Below are 13,378 nucleotides of genomic sequence, written 5' to 3' on the forward strand. Positions count from 1 at the left end.
CAGTTAATTTTTTTTTCTCTGAAAATGAAAATGGTTATAAAGGAAGCCAAAGCATCAAGCTTTGCAAGTCTTTTAAGATTTTTAAAAAACAAACAAAAAAAAAAGATAAATTTACATGAGAAGCAACAAAGGGCTAGTTCAACCAAAAATGAAAATTCTGTCATTAATTTCCACACCCGTAAGACCTTCGTTCATCTTCGGAACACAAATTAAGATATTTTTCATAAAATCCGATGGCTCAGTGAGGCCTGCATTGCCAGCAAGACAATTAACACTTTTAATGCCCAGAAAGCTACTAAAGACACATTTAAAACAGTTCATGTGACTACAGTGTTTCAACTAGGGGTGGGACGGTTCAGATTTCTCACGGTTCGGTTTGTATCACAGTTTTAGTGTCACGGTTTTGGTACAGTTCGGTATGTGCTTTGTTCAGTAAAAAAATAGGACAATTGTCAAATAAAGATAAATAAAATAAAAACAAATAATCAAACTTTAAGAAACAGCACAAATAAATACATGAGAGCTAAGATACAAATAAAATAAACAATGCTTTACAGGTTTTTCAGCTCTAACAGTAGCTTTCAGGTACAGAAATTGAATAAAGTAATCAAATATAAAATAACACTTAATATAAACTTTTTTTGAATAATTAAATAAAGTTGAAACATTATTAAAGTTACAAAATCTATTCAGTCAAGAGTGATTTCTTCGTCTTTTGTCGTTTGATTAACATTAAAAATACAGAGAGCAAGAATATTGCTGTCCCTTTAAGACACAATTCAAAGATCCAGTACACTGATACTGACACACATGCGTTATCTGTCTCGTTTTTCTCTTAAAACATAACCTATTATGTTTGTTAGGATACTTGCTATGTTGATATAATTTTTGTGTGAATTTGTCCGTTCAGGAGATTTTGCGCGCTGTGACACGGCTCTCCATGTTTGCGCTTCAGATCAGTACAGACACAAATCTCTTCACAGCGTGCGCAAGTTTTCTTTTGCGTCTTATGGATGAATGTTTAAATTGGCAAGGTTTAGATGAGTTTAGTTTAAACACAGATAGCAACGTGAGCTGTTCAGGTCTCACCTATTACCACCCGGGTGATGACGGCGTAAATGACTGCTCATAGAGCATTCGGCACATCATTGAACATTTGTTTACAACGAGTGACTTGTTCTTTTGATCATCACTGTTGTAACGTATTGGGAATCCAGAATGCATATCCATCGACTGAAACATACATTAGCCGAATCCATCTCTCTGTTTTGCATGTTATTTTCAACAAACCATATTATAGATGCATCGTCAGATTTGGGATGAACCGCGGTGCAAGAGTGGTTTGATTTTTTTTTTTACGGCTCGTCTAGCTTGAAAAATAAACTTTTTTTAATACTATTTTAGCATAAGAAACAACATTTATGGGAAAGTTCATGGCAGATTTTGTTGCTGATTTGAAATATGTTATTTAATTGCAAGCAGATTTTGAGATTTCAGGATTCCCCCATTCAAATAGATAGGACTTGGTCGAAATAGCTGCTTTGAGGCGTTGCAAATATGGCCGCCGAGTAAACAGACTTTCCTTGAAATGGACTTTGCTATAATAATAATTTCTCGCTAGTAGTAACATCAAAAGTGGAAAACCTTAGTCAAAGACGTACATTTACACCAAAACTGACCACCAACCACAACTTTCAGATGCCAACTTTATTTTTTAGCTTAACTTTCATGGAATGGAATGCACAGGATTGTTGGATATCAAAGGCAGTGAAGGATACATCTATGCTGCCTTCAAAAATCAATCAGATGACGGTATCTCAGAAGACCGGAAGTGAAGCTAACGTTGGATTCGGACATGCCTTGATGCCTTCCTGCCTTGGAATGCATCCTCCGAAGGCAACGTTTTCAGCTGTCGGACGCAGCCATTGAAATCGCACCGCTTTCACATCGCTCTGGACTGCTGCAAACAGAGGAAAGTGAAGTGATGCAAACAGTAAAGCGTCCCATGTTGTACTAATCACATCAGACTAGAGGACTGAAACTAACTAACCTTAAATCCTTATATATTCTTAAAACCATTCTGAATGTGCTGGCCTGTAGAATAAGATTGTATCAGGGCAGGAAAACCCCTCGTTGAATATCTGGCTAAATCTTTTCTTGGCCTAGATCATTCTCACAAAAATCTTCTTTTAACAATGCAATTGAGGAAGCGGAGGCGCACCAAAAGTGGTTAAATGTGGTCTGGCTCACCAGCGCACGGGCTGTGATGGACTTCCTCTGCAAAGTATTTCATTTTGGATACAGTCCCTTTCTAAACACAGCGCACCTGGGACAACAGCTTTGGTTCCAGACCCAGTGTTAATCAGCAGCAATGCATGCCTGCCAGCGGCTCGTATATACAATTAATACTGTGCCCTGACTTTTAACAGCCGATACCGCTGCTCTTATGAAAACAGAATACCGCAGAGTGCCACGACTCCAGCGTTTAGCCAAGGCAGAATGACAACATTTTTACGGAAATCTTCCTGATTGCTGAAAGGATCTCAAAGAATTCGCAAGGAAAGTGGCGAAGAAAAATATTTAAGCGGCCCTAATGCATTCTTTCATGAGCTGCGGTGTGTCCATTGCCTCGGCAATAAGACAAAACATACCCTGCGGAATCTGACGGTTTTCTCTTTGGAAAGACAAGTCAAATTCAAATGTAGGTATCCATGACTAGGCTGTCTCAGTGTTTGACATTCCAGTATTGGTTCCACTCAGAGGGTGTGGAGGGGATTTCCGCCATAATCCAGTGAAAGAGGTAGGTTGGAACGTCTTATCTAACACCTATTTAGTCTGCCATTTACAATGACACAAGTTGACACATGGTAAATATTCCTTTCTTTTTTTCTTCAAGCATCACTTGAAATTGCTAGATCTGTGGCTCAGAGAGCAAATCCACCTCATTTGTATTTTGAAACAGATATTGGCAACGATCTGATAACCCTCTAGACGAGTATGACTGTATAGCTCTTTGGGGGCTTTTACATAAACAGGATAATGCAAAATGCTAGTGACTAATAGCCTATCAGAGACATGCACCCCAGCAGCATTTGAGAGAGGTCAGCCGTAGTCATTAAGTTAATGTTCGTCCACAGTTTGGGCTAAACACAGCACCTTTTATGGAATTATCATAATTAGTCTAACCATTAGCCTTAATGGGGAGTAATGGCCAGTTAGATGTTATTTGGTAAAACAACACGCCAGAGGCCGAAGGTGTTTTATTACGTCTCTATATTAAGCGCGTTCTGGAAGGTAGAAAATGTTTCCAGATCGAGGGCGAAATTGGCTCTGTGCTAATTCAGTTTCCACATCAAGCAGAGGGAAGACCACCCACTAAGAAAGTCCAACTTGGCATGTCTGTATTCTGTGACTCACTTTAAGTTTCTGTGAATGTGATTGGACTTTTATGAGTAGCTCAACCTCACGTGATAATGAAGCGTTTTCCTTTTCGTTGGCATCATAAGTGCTCTGATCTCATTGATTAATTCAGTACAATCCATAGTAGTCCTGATAAAACCGTGTAAGAAACCACAACAAAAACTTCTCCACCGAAAATCAATGTCGACGATTTATCAAAATAGCAAGATGCATTGCCTGGGAAAACCATAACCTCTGGCATTGCTACATACTCCAATCTTTTCTTCTTTTTTTTTTTTTAATGTGGGTTGTTTTATTCTGTGTTGTTCATTCCTTCGCTGCCCCTCTAATTGCATGTTTGTGTTTCATTCCCTTCGGGTTACCCCATGCTCTACGCCATAGAAAGGCTTTTGAACGACAAGGAGAACATGGCATCAGAAGGTAACTCTCATTCCAGCGGATGGGATCGAGCTTGTTAATCAAATGCTTTCCAGATCACACTTGAACTGGAGTAATTACTCTTTCCGAAGGAACCGCTGCACACAAAGGCTTTTGTAAACACTTTCAATAACTACTTTAATTGGCGCGCAGGTCGGCTAACAACCGGCTATTTGGTGTTTGAGATGAAAAAAGTGTGAAATATGAATGAAACATCATTGGATTTTCTGTCGGAGAGATTTATGATACATTTATCAACTCGTTTTATGCCACAGTTGGTGTTTAAGCTTGGTCATGGGCCATTTGCTCCACACAAGCACCATCTTTCTTCATTTGACTGCACGGTGTCAGCCCTTGGAAGACATTTCCACAGCAAGAGTGCAGTTTCAAAAGCCCTGTCCTCCCCTTAGATAAACCTACTCTGGAGATGATGTATAAGGATCTAATTGCATTTCAGTTACATATTTCCTACCAAAATGACTTTATTGTACAATGTTATTGAGGTTAGGGGGTCACAGATCAATTTCTGTTGGTCTTGACGTGTAGAAACAGAACCCAACAGAGGTGTCTTTTAAACTATTCACTTCTGCTGGTCACTTCAGTGATACTAAAAAAGTGGGTGATAAAACACAAAGGAGAACAAACAGTTGGAAATGCTTGTGAATTTTTATTTTATTTTTTTATACTATTTGGACAGCAGTGTTTAATTATTTCCTTGTTTGGAATTTTCTTTAAAAATTATGAACTAAAAATAATAATAGTAGCTACACTCTAAAAAATGCTGGGTTAAACACAACACAAGTTGGGTTGGACAAACCCAGCGGTTGGGTTAAATGTTTGTCCAACCTGCTGAGTAGTTTTATTTAACCCAACTATTGTTTAAAAATTGCTGTATTGCTGGCTTAAATTGAACCGAAAATACATTGGAAATGAACTTTTATTGATTTGTTTAATAAATTAACATTTGTTAATAAGTTTAATGAACAATAATTAAACATTAAACATTTAATAAATTGCTTATTAATAAATGTTCATCTTTTGATTATTATTGTTGTAATTATGTGTCTGATTTTGGTTTCAGTTTAAAGCAGCCATATAGTAATTTAATTTAAACAGTAGTTGAGTTAAATAAAACTGCCCAGCACGTTGGGCAAACATTTAACCCAACCGCTGGGTTTGTCCATTTTGTCCACATGGGTTGTTTTTAACCCAGAATGTAGAATAATTTAAAATACAAATATTAAACTAAATCTTTTTATTATTAATAAATAATAATTGAAAAATTAGGTGGAAAAAGCAACCGTTCCATCAGGTCAACATGATGTGGTCTGGAACGCGTTTAACTGCCAAAACAAAATCAAATCAAGGCTTACCGGCACACTACATTGATAACATTACATCAAAAGAAAATAACCAATTAGGTCTAGACAACGACACATTATCTGCTGTGCTAAAGGTATGACAACATCATAATTAGTTTATTTTTTTTGTTGTTCATTTGCTCTTAACGTCTAACATGTTCTGACTTATCTTTTTAAACATGTGAGAATGCAGATGTTTAAAGTCAAGACATGAAGTCTTTTGTGATTGTCAGAATGCTTAATTTACCATGACTGAAGTTTCTACAAGCTTTCTATAGCATTTTTAGACCAATTACGGTCAAGATCTCTGTTTTTTTCCCCTAGTATCTTTCTTTGCTTAGATAAGCAGCTTAGTTTTTCAAAAGGTGAGGTGCAATATTGTTTTTACAGTTTTATCCACCTCATTAGTTACATTACATACTTTCTATATAATTAACTCCCTGTGCAGCTTTTTGAAGCTCAATGGCTTGTATTTTATCTTTACTTCAGAGTTTAGATAAGAGCATGTCAGTAGTGCTGGTGATTAAGCATTGTGTCACCTTCAAGGTGTTGAGAAAATGTGTTTGAAAAAGGCTTTGTGAAAAAATAGTTGCTTTCTGACGAGTTCTGCTCTATTTCATGCTAAAGCTTTGAAACGCTCTCGTGGTTTATCTTTTGTGTCTGCAGGTGCGTGCCGTGCGCTGGAAACACACTCATGAGCTAATTCGAGACAAAGTAAAGCTCTCATCTGGGATTGGTAAGAGTCTCTCCAAGCACCCCGAAGACTTCCAGCTCATTCTTGATTGCACATGGCAGCCTCTGACCTGCACCGAAGGCACCCGCTGCCATGGAAGATTGATGATTATCGATGCAGAAACCCTTTGCTAATTCAGCGTACAAGGTTAGTATGCTTTCTTCAATGAGCCAGGCAGATAGCTGGCTAACTGTTTTAACCTCATCTGCGAGTAGCGGTGCCATCAGTGATTTTCTTGAATCGAGAGAAATACTGGAGGACAAGGAGAGGTTACGGCCTCCGAAGGACAAAGAGTCAAGCAAAATTACATTCTTGGTTCAAATATTTTTCCCCAAGTGGATAAAGCAAATATACCTCAGTAACATTCCCATCAAGCCAGTAGAAAAGAGCATACTTCTTAGATGAAATAAATCACCTGTTATGAAATCTGTTCCATGTTATGGAATGAAATAAACAATGACCATGAATTTAGATTAACAATGCTGTGGAAAATTACTGCGCAGCGAATGACAGAGGAGATTTGGACTGAAATATATTTGGCTTTGTTTTTAGTGCATAACTTATCATGGTACCTGCACTTCTTCATCTCAACACCTTTTAAGAGCTGTTTTATTGTTCTTTTAGGATGGGCAAAGCAACATTGTACTTGTTGTTTGTGGTTCTATCGCTCTACAACAGTGATTCCTAAACTTTTTTTGTATTATTCGCTTTATTTCCATTTGACTCATGTTATAGTATCACTTTTCCATATTATCGCATTACAATTATTCACTTTTGATTAAAACAGTCAATACTGTGGGTGAAAACAGGCTCACCGAGTAGCTTTATGAGCTTCTCTAATGAAAAGTTTTGACAGTTCAGGGGACGATATTACAGAAACATTCTCTGAAAAAGGCCCAACGGCTGATTTATTTATAAATTCAATCCAGATGGGACGTTTAACAAGAGTCATTTGCAGTCTTGGTGTGGTGGAATTTAATTATCATCAAAGCTAAACAAGTATGAAATATCACCCACAGGTCATGCAACTCAGATCCACAAAAACTGACTAAACTCACTCATTCTATTCAGTTTTTTTTTGGTTAAAAAGAATCTGACAAAAATGATTAATCGTGACTGATTATTTCAACTTATTGACAGCCCTAAAATGTTAGACATAATTTTTGTTTTTCTAGCTTTAATCAAGCAGAATCAGATTTCTTTCAACAAAACATTGTTTAAATAACTAACTGTCACAAATCGAATGGTAACACGTTACAGCAAGGTTTAATTCGTGAACATTAGTAAATATAACTGGGTTTAAGAAACTAACAATGAACAGTACTTATACAGCAAATTCAACTTAAGTGTAAAGTGTTACCCCAGAACCATTTTTTAATGTTTTATTGTTAAATAATTTCAGATTCTGTTCATTATGTCCTAACTGACCTGTATTCATTCACAGCAACCCTCAGGTTTATTTACAGCATATATTTTCTATGTGCCATTTAATATTTTTTAAATGATTCCGGAGTACAGTCATTTTTGCCAGGAGCTCTTGGCAAAATATTCCTTCTCCAAACATCTTGCATGCAGCTGCCAGACACAGTGCAGTTTTAAAGTGTAAATTAGTTTCTATGACACGCCGCTAATGTAATTCCTGTAATGTAACTCTTATGAATGTGTAGTCTTCATTGACTAGGCCAGATCGAGCTATGCCAAAATGACTGTGTTGGATGAGCGAGCAGCCCTCATTCCTCCGCATTCAGGAATCTGTATTGCAGAGCAGATGTTTAAATCCACTTCTTCTGTCATTTAAAGTGCTCCTGCGGCTTCATTTATTGCCGAGCACTTGTAAACTTTCACATAAAAAACCCTCAGTGAACCTCTATTGAGGACGTTAAGTGTAGTTTGCTATTTATCACTGCTCGCGATGTAGCCAGGCAGATGTGCAGTTAGGCAACGCTGCCAAATCTTACAGACGATTTCATTGCTTACAAGGCTCTCTGGAATACTCGATTCTGATTGGTCAATCGCGCCATCCAGCGGCCTGATATTTTTTAATCGAGTGCATAAGTGCCCTCCCACTTTTTCAGCAGCCTTATTTCCGAAAGTATTTTTCCCATAGGCATTTTAAAAAGGTCTTTGTTTGCGAGTTATAAACCATGAACTAAACCATCCAATTTCGAGGTGAATCGCAACATTATAAACTTTGTTTGGAAGCAAAAAAGTATTTGAAAGTCTGATAAAATTACATTAAATGTTTTTAATGAGCAAAAAGATTGAGAAATATGAAAATGTAACTTAAAGATGTGTATATGCTTTAGGTGAGTAGGCGGGTTAGTTCACCCAAAAATGAAAATTCTGTCATTAATTACTCACCCTCATGTCATTCCAAATCCGTAATACCTTTGTTCATCTTCGGAACACAAATTAAGATATTTTTGATGAAATACGAGACAATTTTAACGATGTCTTTGCTACCTTTCTGGGCCTTGAAAGTGGTAATTATATTGCTGTCTATGGAGGGGTCCGAGAGCTCTCGGATTTCATCAGAAATATCTTAATTTGTGTTTTGAAGATGAACAAAGCAGGTGAGTAATAATGACAGAATTTTCATTTTTGTGTGAACTAACCCTTTAAAGTACTTTTTCTGCAATTTGCTTGTTGTAAATCTATCATTGGTGGAGATTTCTCTACAGAATCATGGGTAATATAGTTTTTTCACCAGGACTTTCACTGTTAAGCATGATTGTTTAAAAATAAGTTGAAATAATGTGGACTGATGGTTTTAACAACAGCATATACCATTGATTAACAATTTAATCAACATTCATATCTTTCATATCACACCGTGTACTGGCGCCCTCTTGTTTCATACAGACACAGAGGATTTCAGTACAAAAACTACTGTAATATTGTTGCATTGTTTGCTAGACCGATTGTTTTGTACATTGAAATAGCCTTTTTTTTTTCTTAGCGGAAGCTCTAATACAATATACAGGTAAAATAAAAAAATATTTTAAACTTAATTTAAATGTTTAATGTAAAGATATTTATTTATATGATGAATACACTTCTGTGTTTTAGGTTTTAAGAAATGAGAACAACATGGAAAGGATAATATACTACTTCTAGAGTGACCATTGCTGTAGAGTTTAATGGCGTCATTTTTAACTGACCTGAAACAAGCACATCTTTTGTTACATCTCTGCATTTGCAAAAAATTTTAAATTGTTTACTAATGGATTGATTGCTCTAAAAGTAAAGGTCATTATGTAATAGAGATGGAAACATGCTCTGTATTTGATACCCAAGTTATACTACAATCCGTAATGAGCAACAGGCAGCGTTGGAGCAGGAATTCTTATTCATGATTTGGAAAGCTGATGCTCTGGTTTCTCATTGGCAAAAGCTCATGAAGGCAACATTCTGGGAAAGACAAGGCTGTTATGAATCGAAACACACTTTTGGAACCTTATGTGGACACTGTAATTATTGCATAGAGAACTTAATGATTCATGTCAAATGGATTAGCCCTTAAAATCTCAGTTAAACAAAGCCCTATGGCATGGCGTTCATTTGAACATTTATCAGTCGCACATGAGAGTAATTTTTCATGGTCGATGTCCTAAACGGGCTCTAAACAGCGGATCGTGTTTGTATATTCGAGCAAAATATCGAGCGACCTTGGCTTTCAGCTGGCCGGCAGTCACGTTGTGTTAGGTACAGGAAAAAACCTGGAAATGTACTGTACGCTCAAGCATATTTTGACACTTGAGACACTAACTGGAGCCATTACAAGCCAAGCTGTATAGCAAAGTTTAGTGCCTCATACTTCTTTAATGAAAGAGGTGTAATAACTTTCGCAGTCAGTTTTCTGTTACACGCCATACTGGAAACGAATTATATGCTCTCCCACGTTTAATGCAACGCTATGCAAATACCTTGTGTACTTGCTGCCTGGGTAACAAATTGCCATATCATGTGTTACAATTACTTCTTCAGTCCGACTAGCCAATACATCTTTCCAATGAAATGATTTGAAAGCTATGAATTATGGCCATATTTCAGTCTAAAAGAAACAAACCACTAATTGCGATGTGGCCTCTCGGTAATTTTCAAGAAAGAGCCCAGAAAGCACTCCAGCATCGGAGGGGGGGAAATCGCTTACTTCTGCTCCTGCTTTATTTTGGTTTCGAATAACAGACACTACTAATTTGGTGTAGGCTCGACCTTTGGCCCCCTGCCTCTCCCCGCTCGGCTCCCTCAAGGGAAGGCTCCAATCAGCCCACAGCCTCTCCGTTTTTCCCGCCGATCCATCCTTCGCTACCAAACGGACTGGAGACTGCCTTTCCGAAATGTTTCTGCTAATTCCCATTTCCTCTATAATCACAAGCTTTCATGTGAGTGGCTCAGTGAGTCAGTGCGTGGGGGAGGTGGTGATTACTCCAGGGTCCCGAGCATTAACCTCACCAGGTGTCACTGGATGGGCTGTTTACTTCTGTGATTAATGAATGAACTAAAAGTCTTCTTACCCCCCCAACGTCTCGCTCTTTTTTAAACAAGGAGCGTGCCACTGAATCAATTGGGAGAGCTCGGACAAGCCTGTGCCGTATCAGGCTACAGAGGCAGACCTGTCGAACCGCTGCGCTCTTTGTATTAGTTTGGCAGCTCGTTGGGAGGTGGTGAGGTAGCAGTTAGAGGTGCTGTAAAGGTGAACCAGCAAGCGCACTGTGATAATGTTTTCTTTTGGGCTGGAGACAACACAATAGTGACTTTTCAACTGATGCAACGACAACGAAAGCTAATTTCCTGTGTTAAAGAAATTCAAACCAGCATCCATCAAAGCGCTTGTTGAAATTAAAAGAGTCTCGGTCCAACACACAGGAGTTACAGATGGACTTTTATTAGACCTACGTTTTGCTTTATTTTTGGGATAATCGTAAAAAAAATGGCCCGTGACACGAACGGTAGACGAAGCCAGTCACACAGTTGGATCTGTCGAATGGTCTAATTGCACGTGGCATATTGAAAAACTGACTTAAATGGTTTTAAATTCGACGTAATAGAGCGAGTTTGAGTAAGCTGGTAATGTTGGATTTACAGTGTGCAAAAAGTGACATACAAAGCCCACAATTAAATGAGCATGACTGTAATGACCTCCCTAGACACCGCAGTTCAAATAATGTTTGTAACCTTGACAAGGACACGTCAGTTACTGTTGGCCTAATGACTGTTTTTACTGCCAAATGGACATGGAGTAAAAAAATAAGCTGGGCACAGTAAATTACCTAATAATTGGAAAATATGTCCTCAGTACCATTTTTTTTTTCCCAAAGGAAAGTATTCCTTTTTCTAACGTGATGTACAGTATGTTCTGTGGATTTTGGTCACAAAAATAATGCCTTTTTGTGACTAAAATGGTCACCAAAAACAAAACAAAAAATGAGAAAGAGAGAATTGTTTCTAGCTAAAATGTATGAAATGACTTTTGTGTATAATATATATATACACACTTCTGTTTAAAAGTTTGAGGTCAGTAAGAGTATTTATTTTATAAAATACTTTTATACAAAAGACTTTTATACTTTTATAAAAGACTTTTATAATGTATAAGATTTGTATTTCAAATAAATACTGTTCTTTTGAATCTTCTTTGTTATCAAAGAATCAAAAATGTATCATTGTCCCCAGAAAAATACTGGGAAACATTATAAAAAATAAGTGTTTTTTGAGCACCAATCAGCATATTAGAATGATTTCTGAAGGATCATGTGACACTGACGACTGGAGTAATGATGCTGAAAATTCAGATTTATCATCACAAAAAATACTTAAAAAAATAATAATTCAAATAGAAAAAAAAAAGATTTTTTTTATCCACTAAATGCCTTGATGAACATAAGGGACTTTTTTTTTCAAAAACATTAAAAATCGTACTCACCCCAAACTTTTGAAGATAAATTGGACTAGAAAGTGAAGGAAAAACCTCCAAAAAGTGTCTAGGAAGCCTTAAAACTGCTAAAATGTGGTTTGCTACATACTTCACATACCTTCTTTTGAGATATTTCATAGTTTTGATGACTTTATAATTCTAAAATGTGGGAAATAGTAATAATAAAAAAAGGTAGTTGGTCTAGTTTTGACAGTTAGTGTAAATTAATAATTTTTACATATTTTAGGGCCAATCATAAATCTGATATTTCCTTATGTCTAGCCTTCTAAACACACACAAAACAGCTAAATACATGTAATTTACTTAAATGTGGATATTTCATTACCCATTGCACACAAGACAAACAGTGCAGCACTAAAGTACAGTAAGGCATTTATTTTAATCGGAATGATGTACCGGGGTGCATTAAAAGCTTAACTCTTCACCATTTCCTGCACGCACGATTGTGAAATGATCAGTCTTGCACTCTGCCTGAAAGCACTAAAGACATTTTTGCCATCAGCAATCGTCGGTGGTGTTAATCCGTTTCCTATGGAGAAGGCCGAGGGGGTGTGTGAAAGCAGGCTGTGTCATCCCTTCAGCTCTGACAGAGTGCCTGGAAGGAAAGGTGAGGAAAGGTTGTGTACACAGGTGATTACTTAATCACTGTATCCTCTGTGAGAGAGGGCCAACAAAAGGTCACGTCACTCAAGCAACAAAGCTCAATGTACCCTAGTAACCACTCTGCTCAAACAACACTATGCCAGAGACCTCAACTAATGAAGGAGTGGTTGCATTTGTTTTGATAGATTCATCAGGCTCGTCTCAACTGAAAACACCCCTAAAACATGCCCATGGTTTGTATTTTGCGCAAATTAGATGGCGATAGTTGGCATGCTTTGATTGCAGAGTCGCTTTTGGCTTGGATTACTTATTTTTGTGCTTGGTACGTTTTGCGTGTGACTGATGACCTTCAAAAGTTGCTCTCCATGGCTCTGCAGTTCACCCTCTTTATGAGCCCCTATGAATCTCGACATTGTGTCTGTGCGGCTAAACAAACATGAAGTGGCTCTTCAGAGCCTTAAGGACTTAAGAGATTCTTAGATTTGACAGACCAGCTGAAATACAGTGAAATGTTATTGGATCTGTTTAAAGCTGTGCATTTAGCATACTTATTTTATGATATTTAAAGGTGCAGTCAGTAATGCTTTGTTTATGTTACAGTAGTCGATCTGATAATCATTTTAGGCTGCTGACGCAGCGACGTGTATACAGTATCGTGCTAAAGCTAACAGTTTCAGTTATGCACTTTTTAAAGAAATGTATCAAAATGCATTTAGTATTTGCCTGGTCTTGTGATTTCAAAATGGCTGCCCCCATGAGGCCACCCACCTCATGTGAAATAAAAGTAGCCTCAGTAGTAGGCTAGCTTTTATTTGGCCAGTAAAACAGTATTATTAATACAGTACATACTTATCATCTCATTTTAGTGTACATCTATCATTTCAGAATGTTTTTCAAATATACTAA

General features: G+C 37.3%; 1 protein-coding gene across 2 annotated transcripts in view; it reads left to right on the forward strand.

Moving 5' to 3' along the window:
• Positions 1-13,378, forward strand: part of ptpdc1a (protein tyrosine phosphatase domain containing 1a) — a 68,205-nt gene that overhangs the window by 10,932 nt on the left and 43,895 nt on the right. Inside the window, exons 2-3 of one of the 2 annotated variants that reach the window (XM_067388042.1) lie at positions 3,802-3,840; positions 5,865-6,078. The gene's annotated coding sequence lies outside the window, so the exon portion shown is untranslated. The remainder of the gene's footprint in view (positions 1-3,801; positions 3,841-5,864; positions 6,079-13,378) is intronic. The other variant, XM_067388041.1, reaches the window with a different exon arrangement.

Source organism: Chanodichthys erythropterus, chromosome 6 (genome assembly GCF_024489055.1).
Source record: "Chanodichthys erythropterus isolate Z2021 chromosome 6, ASM2448905v1, whole genome shotgun sequence".
In the NCBI taxonomy this organism is placed as follows: Eukaryota; Metazoa; Chordata; class Actinopteri; order Cypriniformes; family Xenocyprididae; genus Chanodichthys; species Chanodichthys erythropterus.